Source organism: Oncorhynchus gorbuscha, linkage group LG06, assembly GCF_021184085.1.
Source record: "Oncorhynchus gorbuscha isolate QuinsamMale2020 ecotype Even-year linkage group LG06, OgorEven_v1.0, whole genome shotgun sequence".
NCBI classification, from domain to species: Eukaryota; Metazoa; Chordata; class Actinopteri; order Salmoniformes; family Salmonidae; genus Oncorhynchus; species Oncorhynchus gorbuscha.
Genome location: NC_060178.1, coordinates 85,032,264 through 85,052,143, shown reverse-complemented (window position 1 = coordinate 85,052,143; position 19,880 = coordinate 85,032,264). Strand labels below are relative to the sequence as shown.

Below are 19,880 nucleotides of genomic sequence, written 5' to 3'. Positions count from 1 at the left end.
ATCATATTCTGAACGGCAAAGAACCATTGGGCTCAAAAGGTTATTTGGGTCAGTATGGTTTCACAAAGAACCATCACCCTTCCCAAAGAACCCTTGAGGAACTCTCTTTTCGTAGTGTGTACTCAGCTTTGTACACTGCTTGGCCGATAATGATGAACCATTTTCTTTCCCTTTCCCTCTCTCTCTCCACCTCGCTCTCTTCAGGGTAACCAAGAGGCACCAGCCCCTCCTGAAGCGATGGCCCAGCCCTACCCACCAGCCCAGTACCCCCTTCCCCCCCAGAACGGTATCCCAGCGGAGTACACCGCCCCCACCCTCCTCACCCCCACCCCCACCCGCCGGCAGACTACACAGGGCAGAGTGCAGTGGCTGAGCACGCCCTAACGCTGTACACAGCCACACAGACACACAGTGAACAGACCGGCAACGAGAACAACACACCCACCCTCACCGCCACTACAGTATCGGTGAGTGAAGAGTGTCATGCACACAGATAAACGTGCATGCAAGTACAGACACACACACACACACACACAACCTCCACCGTAAAAAGGCAATATCTTCAGATTTAGTAGGTCTGTGAAAGTAGAGAGGGAAGAACAAGAGGGGGCAGAAAGAAGGGGATAAAGCTCCTTGATAAAGGCTCACTCTTCCTCTGCCATCTTTTTAAATTGCCGTTCAATTTAATTTAGTTCTCGTTTTCCTCACCACTGTCTGGACAGATCTGCCAGGCACTAGCTTGAGAGAGAGAGAGAGAGAGAGAGAGAGAGAGAGAGAGAGAGAGAGAGAGAGAGAGAGAGAGAGAGAGAGAGAGAGAGAGAGAGAGAGAGAGAGAGAGAGAGAGAGAGAGAGAGAGAGAGAGAGAGAGAGAGAGAGAGAGAGAGAGAGAGAGAGAGAGAGAGAGAGAGAGAGAGAGAGAGAGAGAGAGAGAGAGAGAGAGAGAGAGAGAGAGAGAGAGAGAGAGAGAGAGAGAGAGAGAGAGAGAGAGAGAGAGAGAGAGAGATTGTCAGGAAAGGGTTGACCATGGCCAGTCTTCTGAAGCCTCTCTCTTTTGCTCTTTCAGATCAGAGTTCAGACAGCCTTACATGAAATATTTACTCTGCCCCCAAACCCTGAAACTCAACTTCAAATCAGAGTAGAGGGCTGGAGAGAGAAAAAGAAGAGCTGAGAGAAAGAGAGAAAAATAAAGTTTGGCATGAGAGTTCTGTTAGGAACAAGCTTTAGGGTTTATGTACTTGGCCTATATGTACTGAGCTACACACACACGCACAGACACACACACAAATAACTCAGTAGAAAAATCTCTTGGCATATTTATGTTCCGGACTCTGACATTTCTTAATTTCTTGCTTCTTGTTCTTTTTTGTTCACTTTATGTCTTGGGATTATTTGTGTATCCGCATTGTACCATTTACTGCACTTCTGGAGCTAGAAACACAAGCATCACACTGCACCTGCTTTAACATCTGCTGATCTGTGTAACTACTAATACATTTACATTTCATCTAAAGCACAGTCTTATGACAGGCTAGAACTTGCCATTGAGGTCTCCTGTCACTTTTGCTCTCGCTCTCACGCACACTCTCTCTCACACACACACACACACGCACACACACACGCACGCAAGCACACACACGCAAGCACACACACACACGCACACACACACACACACACACACACACACACACACACACACACACACACACACACACACACACACACACACACACACACACACACACACACACACACACACACACACACACACACACACACACACACACACACACACACACACACCACACACACACACCACTGCACGTGGGCATCTAAGGTTTTCATTAGCATCACCCTTCCACACATGATATGCTCTGTTCCTTTCTCCATAACTGGTTTAGGAGCCTTCAATCTGTTTTAGACCAGTACTTGACTTTGACAGAAATAGATTCCAGTACTTATTTTGGGTTCCGGTACTGTTTATATTTAGGTGCAGGTTCTCCACAATACTTTTGAGCTAGTATTCTATAAGAGATACAGGAGCTCAAGCAGTAGAACGGTGCTGGTCCTCAGCTCCAGTGAGCTCCTGCCCAAGTCAAGCACTGCCACAGGCAATATAGAAGCTGGAGAGTAGGAGGCTATTGTCAGTATTTGTCAGACTGTTTTAAATTGACAGTCACTTTAGAGAGCTTGGACATTGTAAGTGCAGCACAGTAGAGGAGCAGTGTGCCGGGGCCTGTAGAGTGGTCACTTTACAGATATTTGGCTATTGTGTTTTACAGTTGGAGAAAGAGTGGGAGAGAATTTTGAGTCCGGGAACAGAGAGAGATTGGAGTTGTCGTGAGAGGCTGCTAACGAGACAGAAATAAGGGATTTAGTGCACCACCTAAGAGGTATAGGGTAGATGTGTGTGTAGGTGTTTTCACCTGTGTGAGTGGGTGGGTCTCCTCCCTGTGGACAGGCAGACATACTGACAGACTGCACACGTGTGCAGACACACACACAGGCACACACACACAGGCACACACACACACACACACACACACACACACACACACACACACACACACACACACACACACACACACACACACACACACACACACACACACACACACACACACACACACACACACACACACACACACACACACACACACACACACACACACACACACACACACACACACACACACACACACACACACACCGTTCCGGTGGTGGCATGCAGCAGAGGGGAAGCCTGGGCTGGTTGTGTATGATAATGTTCATGTCATTACAGACTCGTGCCGCATCAGTGCTCTCCAGCTCTCACAGTGGAGATTGGGGAATAACCATGGCACAGTTCAGCACAAGAGCCTGGGGTGAGCTGAGGTGGAGAGCCATAGGCACTGTTTTGTGTGGATCCTTTCAACAGGCATCCATCATTCCTGTCTGTCTCTCTGTCTAACTCAATCAGATAGTGTTAGCAATGGTTCCATCACATAGCTTCTACCTATCCAGTCATTTAGAGGGAGAAAGGATGCATTCAAACAGAGGAATTGTTTCCCTCTGCTGATGGAGAGAGAAATAGGGAGGGAGAAAGAGGGAGAGAAGTAGAGAGAGAGAGAGACATGGAGAAAGAGAGACATGGAGAAAGAGAGACATGGAGAGAGAGACATGGAGAGAGAGAGACATGGAGAGAGATGGAGAGAGAGAGAGAGAGAGAGAGATGGGGGAGAAGTAGAGAGAGAAAGAGGGAGAGAAGTAGTGAGAGAGACAGGGAGAGGGAGAGAAGTAGTGAGAGAGACATGGAGAGAGAGAGAAATGGAGAAAGAGAGACATGGAGAGAGAGATACATGGAGAGAGAGGGGGGAGAAGTAGAGAGAGACATGGAGAGAGAGAGGGGGGAGAAGTAGAGAGAGACATGGAGGGGGATGGAGAGAGAGAGACATGGAGAGAGAGGGAGAGAAGTAGAGAGAGAGACATGGAGAGAGATGGAGAGGAGAGAGAGAGGGATAGATGGAGAAAGAGAGACATGGAGAGGGAGAGAGAGATGAGGGGAGAAGTAGAGAGAGAAAGAGGGAGATAAGTAGTTAGAGAGACATGGGGAGAGAGAGAGGGGGAGGAGTAGAGAGAGAGAGAGAGAGAGGGGGGGGGGGAGAAGTAGAGAGAGAGACATGGAGAAAGAGAGAGAGAGACATGGAGAGAGAGAGAAGTAGAGAGAGAGAGAGAAATGGAGAGAGTGGGTGAGAAGTAGAGAGAGAGAGAGACATGGAGAAAGAGGGAGGGGTGTAGAGAGAGAGAGAGAGGGAGAAATTGAGATGGAGAGATAAAAATGGAGAGAGATGGAGAGGGAGAGAAGTAGAGAGAGACAGGGAGATAAATATACTTTTCTTCCCAACTCCACTTCTCCCCACAGGAGAGGAGTGAGGGGGGAAAGAGAGAGGGTTAAGGGGGAGGGAGAGAAACACTGTGTGCTATAAGACAGATGTGGCGTGTTCTACCTGCAGTGTAATTAACATGCAATTTACACTAATTAAAAGGCAAATTATGCGAAGTGAGGCCTCTGTAGACCGCTCCTTAGTGTGTGGGGGGAGGGAGGGGAGGGATGGGAATATGAGTGTAGGTGATGAGGAACGAAGGGGGAGAGGGGGAGCAGGGGGAGGGATATGAGTGTTAAGGTGATGAGGAAAGAAGGGAGGAGAGGGGGAGCAGGGAGAGGGATATGAGTGTTAAGGTGATGAGGAAAGAAGGGATGAGAGGGGGAGCAGGGAGAGAGATATGAGTGTTAAGGTGATGAGGAAAGAATGGAGGAGAGGGGGAGCAGAGTAGCTTACAAAGCAAGAGGGGCTGAGGCTTTGACTCTAACTAGAGACGACATTTGTACTTCCAGATCCAGTGTTATTACAGTTATATTACAGCCTTTTTGTTTACTGAGGTATTCTATGCTTTTCGACGCTACTTTTTGCCACAGAAGCAAACATCTATATGAATTGCAATTGCTAGAGCTTCGACAGCAAGCGTTTGAACTGCCCTTACTATTCAGGAAGAGAAAGGGAAGACAAGGACTGAGAAAATGGCAAGTTTGACCACTGAACAAAACAAGAGGAGAAGATGAAGAATCCATGTCTCTTGTCCAAACTGTGCGAAGCATTATTTTTTGGGGATGTCGGTTGCCAGATTTGATGACTTGCTTCAGCAGCATTGGAATTGTCCATTTTGTGCAGGAGCTCAGGCAGCGAGTACTAAGGGCTTTTTCTCAATGGTCCTGACGGCACTCTGTGATGCGAAGTACCGCTTCACCATGATCGACGTGGGTGCATATGGTTGGGAGGGAGATGCGGAAATCTTCTCACAAAGCAAGTTCTGTTCCCAAGTCATTGCAGGCCAGCTGCTGCTTCCAAGGCCAGAGTGCTTGCCAGGGGCCCCAACATGAGCCCATATGTCTTCGCGGGAAACGAGACATTCCCTCTGAGGGTAAACCTGAAATGACCATATCCAGGTAAGATACGCTCAGTACATGTGAATATACATATGATGGGAAAATTACACCAATATAGACATTGTAATTGTATGCCTCACATAAACGTGATCTGGCATCCCAGTAAGAGGATGGGGGCCTACAGTGGGGAGAACAAATATTTGAAAAACTGCCGATTTTTCAGGTTTTCCGACATACAAAGCATGTAGAGGTCTGTAATTTGTATCATAGATACACTTCAACTGTGAGAGATGGAGTCTAAAACAAAAATCCAGAAAATCACATTGTATGATTTTTAAGGAATTAATTAGCATTTTATTGCATGATATAAGTATTTGATCACCTACCAAGCAGTAAGAATTAAAAATAGAGCTTTTTGGTCTAAACTCCATTCGCCGTGTTTGGAGGAAGAAGAAGGATGAGTACAACCCCAAGAAAACCATCCCAACCGTGATGCATGGAGGTGGAAACATCATTCTTTGGGATGCTTTTGTGCAAAGGGGACAGGACGACTGCACCGTATTGAGGGGAGGATGGATGGGGCCATGTATCGCAAGATCTTGGCCAACAACCTCTTTCCCTCAGTAAGAGCATTGAAGATGGGTCATGGCTGGGTCTTCCAGCATGACAACGACCCGAAACACACAGCCAGGGCAACTAAGGACTGGCTCCGTAAGAAGCATCTCAAGGTCCTGGAGTGGCCTAGCCAATCTCCAGACCTGAACCCAATAGAAAGTCTTTGGAGGGAGCTGAAAGTCTGTGTTGCCCAGTGACAGCCGCGAAACCTGAAGGATCTGGAGAAGGTCTGTATGGAGGAGTGGGCCAAAATCCCTGCTGCAGTGTGTGCAAACCTGGTCAAGAAGTACAGGAAATGTATGATCTTTGTAATTGCAAACAAAGGTTTTTGTACCAAATATTAAGTTCTGCTTTTCTGATGTATCAAATACTTATGTCATGCAATAAAATGCTAATTAATTACTTAAAAATCATACAATGTGATTTTCTGTATTTTTGTTTTAGATTCCGTCTCTCACAGTCGAAGTGTACCTATGATACAAATTACAGACCTCTACATGCTTTGTAAGTAGGAAAACCTGCAAAATCGGCAGTGTATCAAATACTTGTCCTCCCCACTGTATGTCCAAAACATAGTCTACACAGTTGTTGCAGAACGAACACGTGATAACCTTCATGTTCCTTTCTGGTGCTAATGGAAATGTTTATTTTATTCAAAGGTTTCCGAGACCTGCTTTGGGATGGAGGATCCTGGGACGAGTCCTTGAGGTTGCCCCAGAGAAAGTTGTGAAGGCCGATTGCCTTTGCACCATAGACACTGCAGACACGGACAACACAGAGTTATCGACAGTACATTCACCCCACATTTGTTGACCACTCCACACCCACTGGGGACCTGCGTCCAGGAGAGTTGTGACAATTGGCACCGGCTTCCTGGCCAGGGTAAACAGAGACAGGGCAACCAGAGTTGCTATAGACCTCAAGGACTACTTCCTCACACCAGCTGGTCCAGTGTCTTTCCAGGATGCTGCTCTCACGCGTGGCTACCTACAGTTACTGTTGGAGTGCTGTTTGGAAAACATGTGCGCACATACAGTGCCTTCAGAAAGTATTCACACCCCTTGACTTTTTCCACATGTTGTTGTGCTCCAGCCTGAATTGATAAAATAGAGAATATGGCCTACACACAATATCCCATAATATCAAAGTGGAATCCAGTTATTCAAAATGTTTACAAATTAATAAGTATTTAACCCCTTTGTTATGGCAAGCCTAAATAAATCGAGGAGTAAAAATGTGCTTAACAAGTCACATAATAAGTTATGTGCAATACTCATCACTCTGTGTGCAATAATAGTGTTTGACGTGATTTTTGAATGACTACCTCCACTCTGTACCCCACACATACAATTATCTGTAAGGTCCCTGAGTCGACCAGTGAGTTTCAAACAAAGATTCAACCACAAAAACCAGGGAGGTTTTTGATTGGTAGATGGGTCAAAATAAAATAAAAAGCAGACACTGAATATAATTTTGGGCATGGTGAAGTTATTAATTACACTTTGGATGGTGTATCAATACACCCAGTCACTACAAAGATACAGGCGTCCTTCCTAACTCAGTTGCCTGAGAGGAAGGCAACCGCTAAGTGATTTCACGATTAGACCAATGGTGACTTTAAAACCGATACAGAGTGTAAAGGCTGTGATAGGAGGAATCAACTGAGGATGGATCAACAACATTGTAGTTACTTCACAATAATAATCTAATTGACAGAGTGAAAAGAAGGAAGCCTGTACAGAATAAAAATATTCCAAAACATGCATCTTGTTTGAAACAAGGTACTAAAGTAATACTGCAAAATAAAATGGACAAAGCAATTAACCTTTTGTCCTGAATACAAAGTGCAATGTTTGGGGCAAATCCAATATTACACATTACTGAGTACCACTCTCCATATTTTCAAGTATAGTGTTGGCTGCATTGTTATGGGTATGCGTGTAATCATCAAGGACTCCAGAGTTTTTCAGGATAAAAAAGAAACGGAATAGAGCTAAGCACAGACAAAATCCTAGAAAACCTGGTTCAGTCTGCTTTCCACCAGAAACTGGGAGATGAATTCACCTTTCAGTCGGAGAATAACCTAAAACACTTAAGTCAAATATACACTGGAGTAGCTTACCAAGAAAGAAAATGTTCCTGATTGGCCAAGTTAAAGTTTTGACTTAAATCTGCTTGGAAATCTATAGCAAGACCTGAAAATGGTTCTCTAGCAATGATCAACAAGCAATTTGACAGAGTATTTAGAAAATAGTAATGAGCAAATGTTTCACAATCCATGTGTGTAAAGCTCTTAGAGACTAACCTGGAAAGACTCACTACCAAAGGTGATTCTAACATGTATTAACTCAGGGGGTTGAATACCTATTGAATCTAGATATATTAGTGTTTTATTTGTATTTATTTATTTAAGTCTTTAACCAATGTTAGAATTTTTCTTCCAATTTGACATTGCAGAGTATTTTGTGTAGATCGTTGACAAATAATGACATTTAAATCTATTTGAATCCCACTTTGTAACACAATAAAAGGTGGGAAAGTCCAGAGGTGTGAATACTTTCTGAAGTTACTGGTTGATGACGGTTTATGTCATGTTGTGAGCTACACACTTGGTTTAGCTTTTTGGATTATGTTGTTTGGACACTTTACAAATCACAATAAAGACATAATAACAGTCACTTCATCCTTGTGTTGTTGTTTTTGTCATACATCTGTTGAATGGTAGACCCTGAAGACATTTACCTGACGTGTCATGTGTAGTGGCCTTTCAATGAGGACATTCCTGCTATAATACACGGCTGGTACAGTACCTGGGTGAGGATGGCTGTCCAGTTGTAGACAATAAAGACCCCCAAGACGTTAACCTAATCTGTATAACTCAAAGTTTACTGCGTGACTGATTCAGAACAGTAATATTTTCTGCTGCAGGTACAGCTGACCAGACGAAGACATTTGCAGACCTTTTAGATATTGATTTAAAACAATGTAAAACACAGGGTGCCGATAAGGAGATCATTTTGTCATGTCAAACAAAAGGTGCTTTAAGGAGACTGTGCTCTCAAAAGGGGAAATAGGAGAAAAAAAACACAAAGTAAACCACAGTAAATGACCTACCACCTTAACATGTGGTTCAGAAAATAACTAAGTATAAAAATAAATACAAATCTACAGAAAATGACCTACCACCTTAACGTGTGAATGAGAAAATAACAAAATATATATTTTTGTAATAAAGTAAATGACCCAGTAAAAAAGTTATTCAGAAAACATGTTAACATACATCTCTAGAAATGTGTTTAAAACACCTGTTTTGGGGTGAGATGGAGGGTTCTGTCTAATTTGAGAGAGGACAGAGAGGACACACATCACTGATTGATGGTAAAAGTTTTTAAAAAAGAATGAACGTACATCGGATACATTGATCAGGAGGAATAGCATGATGTCGTAGACAGCCTTTGATCAGGAGGAATAGCATGACGTCGTAGACAGCCTTTGATCAGGAGGAATAGCATGATGTCGTAGACAGCCTTTGATCAGGAGGAATAGCATGATGTCGTAGACAGCCTTTGATCAGGAGGAATAGCATGATGTCGTAGACAGCCTTTGATCAGGAGGAATAGCATGATGTCGTAGACAGCCTTTGATCAGGAGGAATAGCATGACGTCGTAGACAGCCTTTGATCAGGAGGAATAGCATGATGTCGTAGACAGCCTTTGATCAGGAGGAATAGCATGATGTCGTAGACAGCCTTTGATCAGGAGGAATAGCATGACGTCGTAGACAGCCTTTGATCAGGAGGAATAGCATGACGTCGTAGACAGCCTTTGATCAGGAGGAATAGCATGACGTCGTAGACAGCCTTTGATCAGGAGGAATAGCATGATGTCGTAGACAGCCTTTGATCAGGAGGAATAGCATGATGTCGTAGACAGCCTTTGATCAGGAGGAATAGCATGACGTCGTAGACAGCCTTTGATCAGGAGGAATAGCATGACGTCGTAGACAGCCTTTGATCAGGAGGAATAGCATGACGTCGTAGACAGCCTTTGATCAGGAGGAATAGCATGACGTCGTAGACAGCCTTTGATCAGGAGGAATAGCATGACGTCGTAGACAGCCTTTGATCAGGAGGAATAGCATGACGTCGTAGACAGCCTTTGATCAGGAGGAATAGCATGACGTCGTAGACAGCCTTTGATCAGGAGGAATAGCATGACGTCGTAGACAGCCTTTGATCAGGAGGAATAGCATGATGTCGTAGACAGCCTTTGATCAGGAGGAATAGCATGACGTCGTAGACAGCCTTTGATCAGGAGGAATAGCATGACGTCGTAGACAGCCTTTGATCAGGAGGAATAGCATGATGTCGTAGACAGCCTTTGATCAGGAGGAATAGCATGATGTCGTAGACAGCCTTTGATCAGGAGGAATAGCATGACGTCGTAGACAGCCTTTGATCAGGAGGAATAGCATGACGTCGTAGACAGCCTTTGATCAGGAGGAATAGCATGACGTCGTAGACAGCCTTTGATCAGGAGGAATAGCATGATGTCGTAGACAGCCTTTGATCAGGAGGAATAGCATGATGTCGTAGACAGCCTTTGATCAGGAGGAATAGCATGACGTCGTAGACAGCCTTTGATCAGGAGGAATAGCATGACGTCGTAGACAGCCTTTGATCAGGAGGAATAGCATGACGTCGTAGACAGCCTTTGATCAGGAGGAATAGCATGACGTCGTAGACAGCCTTTGATCAGGAGGAATAGCATGACGTCGTAGACAGCCTTTGATCAGGAGGAATAGCATGACGTCGTAGACAGCCTTTGATCAGGAGGAATAGCATGACGTCGTAGACAGCCTTTGATCAGGAGGAATAGCATGACGTCGTAGACAGCCTTTGATCAGGAGGAATAGCATGACGTCGTAGACAGCCTTTGATCAGGAGGAATAGCATGACGTCGTAGACAGCCTTTGATCAGGAGGAATAGCATGATGTCGTAGACAGCCTTTGATCAGGAGGAATAGCATGACGTCGTAGACAGCCTTTGATCAGGAGGAATAGCATGATGTCGTAGACAGCCTTTGATCAGGAGGAATAGCATGATGTCGTAAACAGCCTTTGATCAGGAGGAATAGCATGATGTCGTAGACAGCCTTTGATCAGGAGGAATAGCATGACGTCGTAGACAGCCTTTGATCAGGAGGAATAGCATGACGTCGTAGACAGCCTTTGATCAGGAGGAATAGCATGACGTCGTAGACAGCCTTTGATCAGGAGGAATAGCATGACGTCGTAGACAGCCTTTGATCAGGAGGAATAGCATGATGTCGTAGACAGCCTTTGATCAGGAGGAATAGCATGACGTCGTAGACAGCCTTTGATCAGGAGGAATAGCATGACGTCGTAGACAGCCTTTGATCAGGAGGAATAGCATGATGTCGTAGACAGCCTTTGATCAGGAGGAATAGCATGACGTCGTAGACAGCCTTTGATCAGGAGGAATAGCATGATGTCGTAGACAGCCTTTGATCAGGAGGAATAGCATGACGTCGTAGACAGCCTTTGATCAGGAGGAATAGCATGATGTCGTAGACAGCCTTTGATCAGGAGGAATAGCATGACGTCGTAGACAGCCTTTGATCAGGAGGAATAGCATGATGTCGTAGACAGCCTTTGATCAGGAGGAATAGCATGACGTCGTAGACAGCCTTTGATCAGGAGGAATAGCATGACGTCGTAGACAGCCTTTGATCAGGAGGAATAGCATGATGTCGTAGACAGCCTTTGATCAGGAGGAATAGCATGACGTCGTAGACAGCCTTTGATCAGGAGGAATAGCATGATGTCGTAGACAGCCTTTGATCAGGAGGAATAGCATGACGTCGTAGACAGCCTTTGATCAGGAGGAATAGCATGACGTCGTAGACAGCCTTTGATCAGGAGGAATAGCATGATGTCGTAGACAGCCTTTGATCAGGAGGAATAGCATGACGTCGTAGACAGCCTTTGATCAGGAGGAATAGCATGACGTCGTAGACAGCCTTTGATCAGGAGGAATAGCATGACGTCGTAGACAGCCTTTGATCAGGAGGAATAGCATGACGTCGTAGACAGCCTTTGATCAGGAGGAATAGCATGATGTCGTAGACAGCCTTTGATCAGGAGGAATAGCATGACGTCGTAGACAGCCTTTGATCAGGAGGAATAGCATGACGTCGTAGACAGCCTTTGATCAGGAGGAATAGCATGATGTCGTAGACAGCCTTTGATCAGGAGGAATAGCATGATGTCGTAGACAGTCTTTGATCAGGAGGAATAGCATGACGTCGTAGACAGCCTTTGATCAGGAGGAATAGCATGACGTCGTAGACAGCCTTTGATCAGGAGGAATAGCATGACGTCGTAGACAGCCTTTGATCAGGAGGAATAGCATGATGTCGTAGACAGCCTTTGATCAGGAGGAATAGCATGATGTCGTAGACAGCCTTTGATCAGGAGGAATAGCATGACGTCGTAGACAGCCTTTGATCAGGAGGAATAGCATGACGTCGTAGACAGCCTTTGATCAGGAGGAATAGCATGACGTCGTAGACAGCCTTTGATCAGGAGGAATAGCATGACGTCGTAGACAGCCTTTGATCAGGAGGAATAGCATGACGTCGTAGACAGCCTTTGATCAGGAGGAATAGCATGACGTCGTAGACAGCCTTTGATCAGGAGGAATAGCATGACGTCAGACAGCCTTTGATCAGGAGGAATAGCATGACGTCGTAGACAGCCTTTGATCAGGAGGAATAGCATGACGTCGTAGACAGCCTTTGATCAGGAGGAATAGCATGATGTCGTAGACAGCCTTTGATCAGGAGGAATAGCATGACGTCGTAGACAGCCTTTGATCAGGAGGAATAGCATGATGTCGTAGACAGCCTTTGATCAGGAGGAATAGCATGATGTCGTAGACAGCCTTTGATCAGGAGGAATAGCATGATGTCGTAGACAGCCTTTGATCAGGAGGAATAGCATGATGTCGTAGACAGCCTTTGATCAGGAGGAATAGCATGACGTCGTAGACAGCCTTTGATCAGGAGGAATAGCATGACGTCGTAGACAGCCTTTGATCAGGAGGAATAGCATGACGTCGTAGACAGCCTTTGATCAGGAGGAATAGCATGACGTCGTAGACAGCCTTTGATCAGGAGGAATAGCATGACGTCGTAGACAGCCTTTGATCAGGAGGAATAGCATGACGTCGTAGACAGCCTTTGATCAGGAGGAATAGCATGACGTCGTAGACAGCCTTTGATCAGGAGGAATAGCATGATGTCGTAGACAGCCTTTGATCAGGAGGAATAGCATGACGTCGTAGACAGCCTTTGATCAGGAGGAATAGCATGATGTCGTAGACAGCCTTTGATCAGGAGGAATAGCGTGATGTCATAGACAGCCTTTGATCAGGAGGAATAGCATGACGTCGTAGACAGCCTTTGATCAGGAGGAATAGCATGATGTCGTAGACAGCCTTTGATCAGGAGGAATAGCATGACGTCGTACAACAGCCTTTGATCAGGAGGAATAGCATGACGTCGTAGACAGCCATTGATCAGGAGGAATAGCATGATGTCGTAGACAGCCTTTGATCAGGAGGAATAGCATGACGTCGTAGACAGCCTTTGATCAGGAGGAATAGCATGATGTCGTAGACAGCCTTTGATCAGGAGGAATAGCATGATGTCGTAGACAGCCTTTGATCAGGAGGAATAGCATGACGTCGTAGACAGCCTTTGATCAGGAGGAATAGCATGACGTCGTAGACAGCCTTTGATCAGAGGAATAGCATGACGTCGTAGACAGCCTTTGATCAGGAGGAATAGCATGACGTCGTAGACAGCCTTTGATCAGGAGGAATAGCATGACGTCGTAGACAGCCTTTGATCAGGAGGAATAGCATGACGTCGTAGACAGCCTTTGATCAGGAGGAATAGCATGATGTCGTAGACAGCCTTTGATCAGGAGGAATAGCATGATGTCGTAGACAGCCTTTGATCAGGAGGAATAGCACGATGTCGTAGATAGCCTTTGATCAGGAGGAATAGCATGACGTCGTAGACAGCCTTTGATCAGGAGGAATAGCATGACGTCGTAGACAGCCTTTGATCAGGAGGAATAGCATGACATCGTAGACAGCCTTTGATCAGGAGGAATAGCATGACGTCGTAGACAGCCTTTGATCAGGAGGAATAGCATGATGTCGTAGACAGCCTTTGATCAGGAGGAATAGCATGACGTCGTAGACAGCCTTTGATCAGGAGGAATAGCATGATGTCGTAGACAGCCTTTGATTAGGAGGAATAGCATGATGTCATAGACAGCCTTTGATCAGGAGGAATAGCATGACGTCGTAGACAGCCTTTGATCAGGAGGAATAGCATGATGTCGTAGACAGCCTTTGATCAGGAGGAATAGCATGACGTCGTAGACAGCCTTTGATCAGGAGGAATAGCATGACGTCGTAGACAGCCTTTGATCAGGAGGAATAGCATGATGTCGTAGACAGCCTTTGATCAGGAGGAATAGCATGACGTCGTAGACAGCCTTTGATCAGGAGGAATAGCATGATGTCGTAGACAGCCTTTGATCAGGAGGAATAGCATGATGTCGTAGACAGCCTTTGATCAGGAGGAATAGCATGACGTCGTAGACAGCCTTTGATCAGGAGGAATAGCATGACGTCGTAGACAGCCTTTGATCAGAGGAATAGCATGACGTCGTAGACAGCCTTTGATCAGGAGGAATAGCATGACGTCGTAGACAGCCTTTGATCAGGAGGAATAGCATGACGTCGTAGACAGCCTTTGATCAGGAGGAATAGCATGACGTCGTAGACAGCCTTTGATCAGGAGGAATAGCATGATGTCGTAGACAGCCTTTGATCAGGAGGAATAGCATGATGTCGTAGACAGCCTTTGATCAGGAGGAATAGCATGATGTCGTAGACAGCCTTTGATCAGGAGGAATAGCATGACGTCGTAGACAGCCTTTGATCAGGAGGAATAGCATGACGTCGTAGACAGCCTTTGATCAGGAGGAATAGCATGACGTCGTAGACAGCCTTTGATCAGGAGGAATAGCATGACGTCGTAGACAGCCTTTGATCAGGAGGAATAGCATGACGTCGTAGACAGCCTTTGATCAGGAGGAATAGCATGACGTCGTAGACAGCCTTTGATCAGGAGGAATAGCATGACGTCGTAGACAGCCTTTGATCAGGAGGAATAGCATGACGTCGTAGACAGCCTTTCATCAGGAGGAATAGCATGACGTCGTAGACAGCCTTTGATCAGGAGGAATAGCATGATGTCGTAGACAGCCTTTGATCAGGAGGAATAGCATGACGTCGTAGACAGCCTTTGATCAGGAGGAATAGCATGATGTCGTAGACAGCCTTTGATCAGGAGGAATAGCATGATGTCGTAGACAGCCTTTGATCAGGAGGAATAGCATGATGTCGTAGACAGCCTTTGATCAGGAGGAATAGCATGACGTCGTAGACAGCCTTTGATCAGGAGGAATAGCATGACGTCGTAGACAGCCTTTGATCAGGAGGAATAGCATGACGTCGTAGACAGCCTTTGATCAGGAGGAATAGCATGACGTCGTAGACAGCCTTTGATCAGGAGGAATAGCATGATGTCGTAGACAGCCTTTGATCAGGAGGAATAGCATGATGTCGTAGACAGCCTTTGATCAGGAGGAATAGCATGACGTCGTAGACAGCCTTTGATCAGGAGGAATAGCATGACGTCGTAGACAGCCTTTGATCAGGAGGAATAGCATGACGTAGTAGACAGCCTTTGATCAGGAGGAATAGCTTGACGTCGTAGACAGCCTTTGATCAGGAGGAATAGCAAAACGTCGTAGACAGCCTTTGATCAGGAGGAATAGCATGACGTCGTAGACAGCCTTTGCTGGACATTGGTGATGTTTCTCTAACTCCTCTTTAGCTCATCAACCCGCTGAATAATGTCAGTGTCCAAAGGATCCTCAGCTGTTTTTCATTTTCTAAATATTTTTTTCACCTTTATTTAACCAGGTAGGCCAGTTGAGAACAAGTTCTCATTTACACCTGCGACCTGGCCAAGATAAAGCAAAGCAGTGCGACAAAAACAACGACACAGAGTTATACATGGAATAAACAAACGTACAGTCAATAACACAATAGAAAAAATTGAAAAAAATAACAAATAATCCGTATACAGTGTGTGCAAATGAAGTAAGGAGGTAATGCAATAAATAGGCCAATAGTGGCAAAGTAATAACAATTTAGCAATTAACACTGGAGTGATATATGTGCAGATGAGGATATGCAAGTAGAAATACTGGTTTGCAAAAGAGCAAAAAACAAAAACAAATATGGGGATGAGGTAGTTAGTTGGTTGGATGGGGTATTTACAGATGGGCTGTGTACAGCTGCAGCAATCGGTACGCTGCTCTGACCGCTGACTCTTAAAGTTAGTAAGGGAGATATAAGTCTCCAAATTCAGTGATTTTTGCAATTCGTTCCTGTCATTGGCAGCAGAGAACTGGAAGGAAAGGCGGCCGAAGGAGGTGTTGGCTTTGGGGATGACCAGTGAAATATACCCGTTGGAGTGCATGCTACAGGTGGGTGTTGCTATGGTGACCAGTGAGCTGAGATAAGGCGGAGCTATACCTAGCAAAGACTTATAGATTACCTGGAGCCAGCTGACTTCCTCTACTGGCCACTGGAGCTTAGTCGGGGAGATGGGGCGGAGGTTGATGGAGTTGCAGGGCAGAGCGCAAGGGTGTGCCTGGACGGTGCATGTGGGTGTTGGTGAGAAGGGCTTGGACTCTGAGGAGAGGTGCCAGGGAGGTGATGAACCAGGCCAGGGAGATGGTGAACCAAGGGGCGATGAACCACCTGTAGGGCTCTCGGGCTCAGCTCTGTCTCTGGGCTGTTCATAACCCATAATGGCAAAGTGAAAACTGTTTAAAAAAAAATTATGTATTAAAAATAAAACAGAAATACCTTATTTACATAAGTATTTAGATCCTATGCTGTGAGACTTGAATTTGAGCTCATGTGCATCCTGTCTCCATTGATCATCCTTGAGATGTTTCAATAACTTGATTGGAGTCCACCTGTGGTACAGTTTATTGATTGGACATGATTTGGAAAGGTTCACACCTGTCTTTATTAGGTCCCACAGTTGACAGTGCAAAGACCAAGCCGTGAAGTCGAAGGAAATTTCCTTCGAGCCAGGATTGTGTCGAGGCACAGATCAGATGAAGGGTACCAAAACATTTCTGCAGCATTGAAGGTCACCAAGAACACAGTGTCCTCCATCATTCTTAAATGGAAGAACTTTGGAACAACCAAGACTCTTCCTAGAGCTGGCTGTCAGGCCAAACTGAGCAATCGGGGGAGAAGGGCCTTGTACTCCAACAATCAGGCCTTTATGGTAGAGTGGCCAGACATAAGCCACTCCTCAGTAAAGGGCACATCCCGCTTGGAGTTTGCCAAAAGGCACCTAAAGGACTCTCAGACCATGCGAAACAAGATTCTCTGGTCTGATGAAACCTAGATTAAACTCTTTGGCCTGAATTCCAAGTGTGTGGAGGAAACCTGGCACCATCCCTACGGTGAAGCTTGGTGGTGGCAGCATTATGCTGTGGGGATGTTTTTCAGAGGCAGGGACTGAGAGACTAGTCATGATCGAGGGAAAGATAAGCTGAGCAAAGTACAGAGAGATCCTTGATGAAAACCTGCTCCAGAGCGCTCAGGTCCTCAGACTAGGGTGAATGTTCACCTTCCAACAGGACAACGACCCAAAGCACAGAGCCAAGACAACACAGGAGTGGCTTGGGACGAGTATCTGAATGTCCTTGAGTGGCCCAGCAAGAGCCCGGACTTCAACCCGATCTAACATCTCTGGAGAGACCTAAGAGATGTCCAACCTGACAGGGCTCAAGAAGATTTGCGGAGAAGAATGGGAGAAACTCCCCAAATACAGGTGTGCCAAGCTTGTAGCATCATACCCAAGAAGACTCAAGGCTTTAAACGCTGCCAGAGATGCTTAACAAAGTACTGAGTAAAGAGTCTGAATACTTATGTAAATGTGATATTTCAGTTTTTTGTAAATAAATGTGCAAAAAAATAAGTTTTTCATTTGCTATTATTGGGTAATGTCTGTAGATGGATGAAGAAAAAATATATTTAGTCCATTTTAGAATAAGGCTGTAACGTAACAAAATGTGGAAATGTCAAGGTGTCTGAATACTTTCCGATTGCACTGTATGTAATGTATTGTCATAAATCATGAAAATGTAAAGGCTAATAAGGATGGTGGAACCATTGATAGAGGGCTGTAGGAAGAACCTTTACATGATAAAATGGTTCTTGGTAAAAAAAACCTTCATAGAGGGTTCTAGTTAGAACCCGTCATAGTGTTCTAGGTAGAACCAAGAGGGTTCTAGGTAGCAGCAAAACGGTTCCCCTATGGGATGGGCAAAAATTACAAAATACAGATACAAAATACCATAAAGGTCATTGTATCAAAATAAACTTTAATGTATTAAAATACAAAAATAAATTGCCAAGTAGCTGGCCCGAACAGCAACATCAATCTCAGTATCAGTGAAAAAAAAAACATTTTACTGGCTATGACTGGGATATGTTGTTGCCACTTGCTCCTACCTGGCACGCACGCGTCCCATCTAGAGCTCTGGAAATGCAAATGCGCTACGCAAATGCTAATAGTATTTGTTAAAACTCAAACGTTCATTAAAATACACATGCAGGGTATTGAATTAAAGCTACACTCGTTGTGAATCCAGGCAACAAGTCAGATTTTTAAAATGCTTTTCGGCGAAAGCATGAGAAGCTATTATCTGATAGCATGTAACACCACAAAAGACCCGCAGGGGACAAAATAAACAAAAGAAACAAAATAATTAGCATATTCGGCGCTACACAAACCGCACAATAAAATATAAAACATTCATTACCTTTGACCATCTTCTTTGTTGGCACTCCTAGATGTCCCATAATCACTATTGGGTCTCTTTTTCGATTAAATCGGTCCATATATAGCCTAGATATCGTTCTATGTAGACTGTGTGATAAACGAAAAAAAATTGCGTTTCATAACGTAACGTCATTTTTTTTAATTCAAAAAGTCGACAATAAACTTTCACAAAACACTTCGAAATACTTTTGTAATGCAACTTTAGGTATTAGTAAACGTTAATAAGCGATCAAATTAATCACGAGATGAAATGTTTTCTATAGGGGTCCATCTTGAAATACTGTCCGTGTATTTCTCAACCAAAATATCCGGTCGGAGACCGGAAGAAATGGGCTGTCTCTTGTTCGTTTGACCAAGAAACAAATCCTAGGCAAATGACAAGACTGTTGACATCGTGTGGAAGCCGTAGGTACTGCAACCTCAGCCATATTTAATGTCTTTCGCCCATAACAATGGGTTGAAGCGGCGGATGGATATATTTTTCCACTTTCAGTGATCATATTTTCCTGCACTTTTCAATGAAACGCACGTTCTGTTAAAGCCACAGCCGTGATTTAACCAGTTTTATAAACGTCTGAGTGTTTTCTATCCACACATACTAATCATATGCATATACTATATTCCTGGCATGAGTAGCAGGGCGCTGAAATGTTGCGCGATTTTTAACAGAATGTTTGAAAAAGTAGAGGGTAGACTGAAGAGGTTAACTACCTTAGCCGAGCAAGTCACTCTGGATAATCGTGCCTGCTAAATGACCAAAATGTAGACGTGACCGACCGGCTGAAATCGGTTTTATGTAACAAAATCTGAAATTGTATTTTACATTGGATAAAAGTAGAGACTCAGAGCTATAAAATGAGATATCATACACTACATTTGAGGAACAATGGGAAAGTAATTTTGCTTTGAAATTTGAGAAAATGGCCTTTGAATATTTGGGTACTACTATTGCTTTGTTCTGGTACCCTCTTTGTCTACACCCATTCAGCATCGTTCACACCCTCTTAAACTTTAACCCCACCCATCTCTTTAAGTGTTGATCTGAATCTATTAACAACAGCAAGCACCCAAGCTAACTTGCTAGCTACTTCCAGACATCTAAGTGAGAGAGAACTGCTCACTGAACATTACTCGCCTTAGCAGAGCTGGTTTAGCTGTTATGTTATCCAGAGTGTTGGTGACTGCAACTGTGCTGTCTGATTGTCCGGTCGTAATTTCAGAGCTTTTCACATTCAGAGCGCACAGTGGACGCTCTGGCCGACGTTTATTGACACCAGCCATATTCAACTGGTGTTGAGC

At 44.7% G+C, this 19,880-nt stretch overlaps 1 pseudogene; it reads left to right on the top strand.

Annotated features, from left to right (window-relative positions):
* The window catches only part of LOC124038463, a 961,073-nt pseudogene that overhangs the window by 851,280 nt on the left and 89,913 nt on the right, over positions 1 to 19,880 (top strand).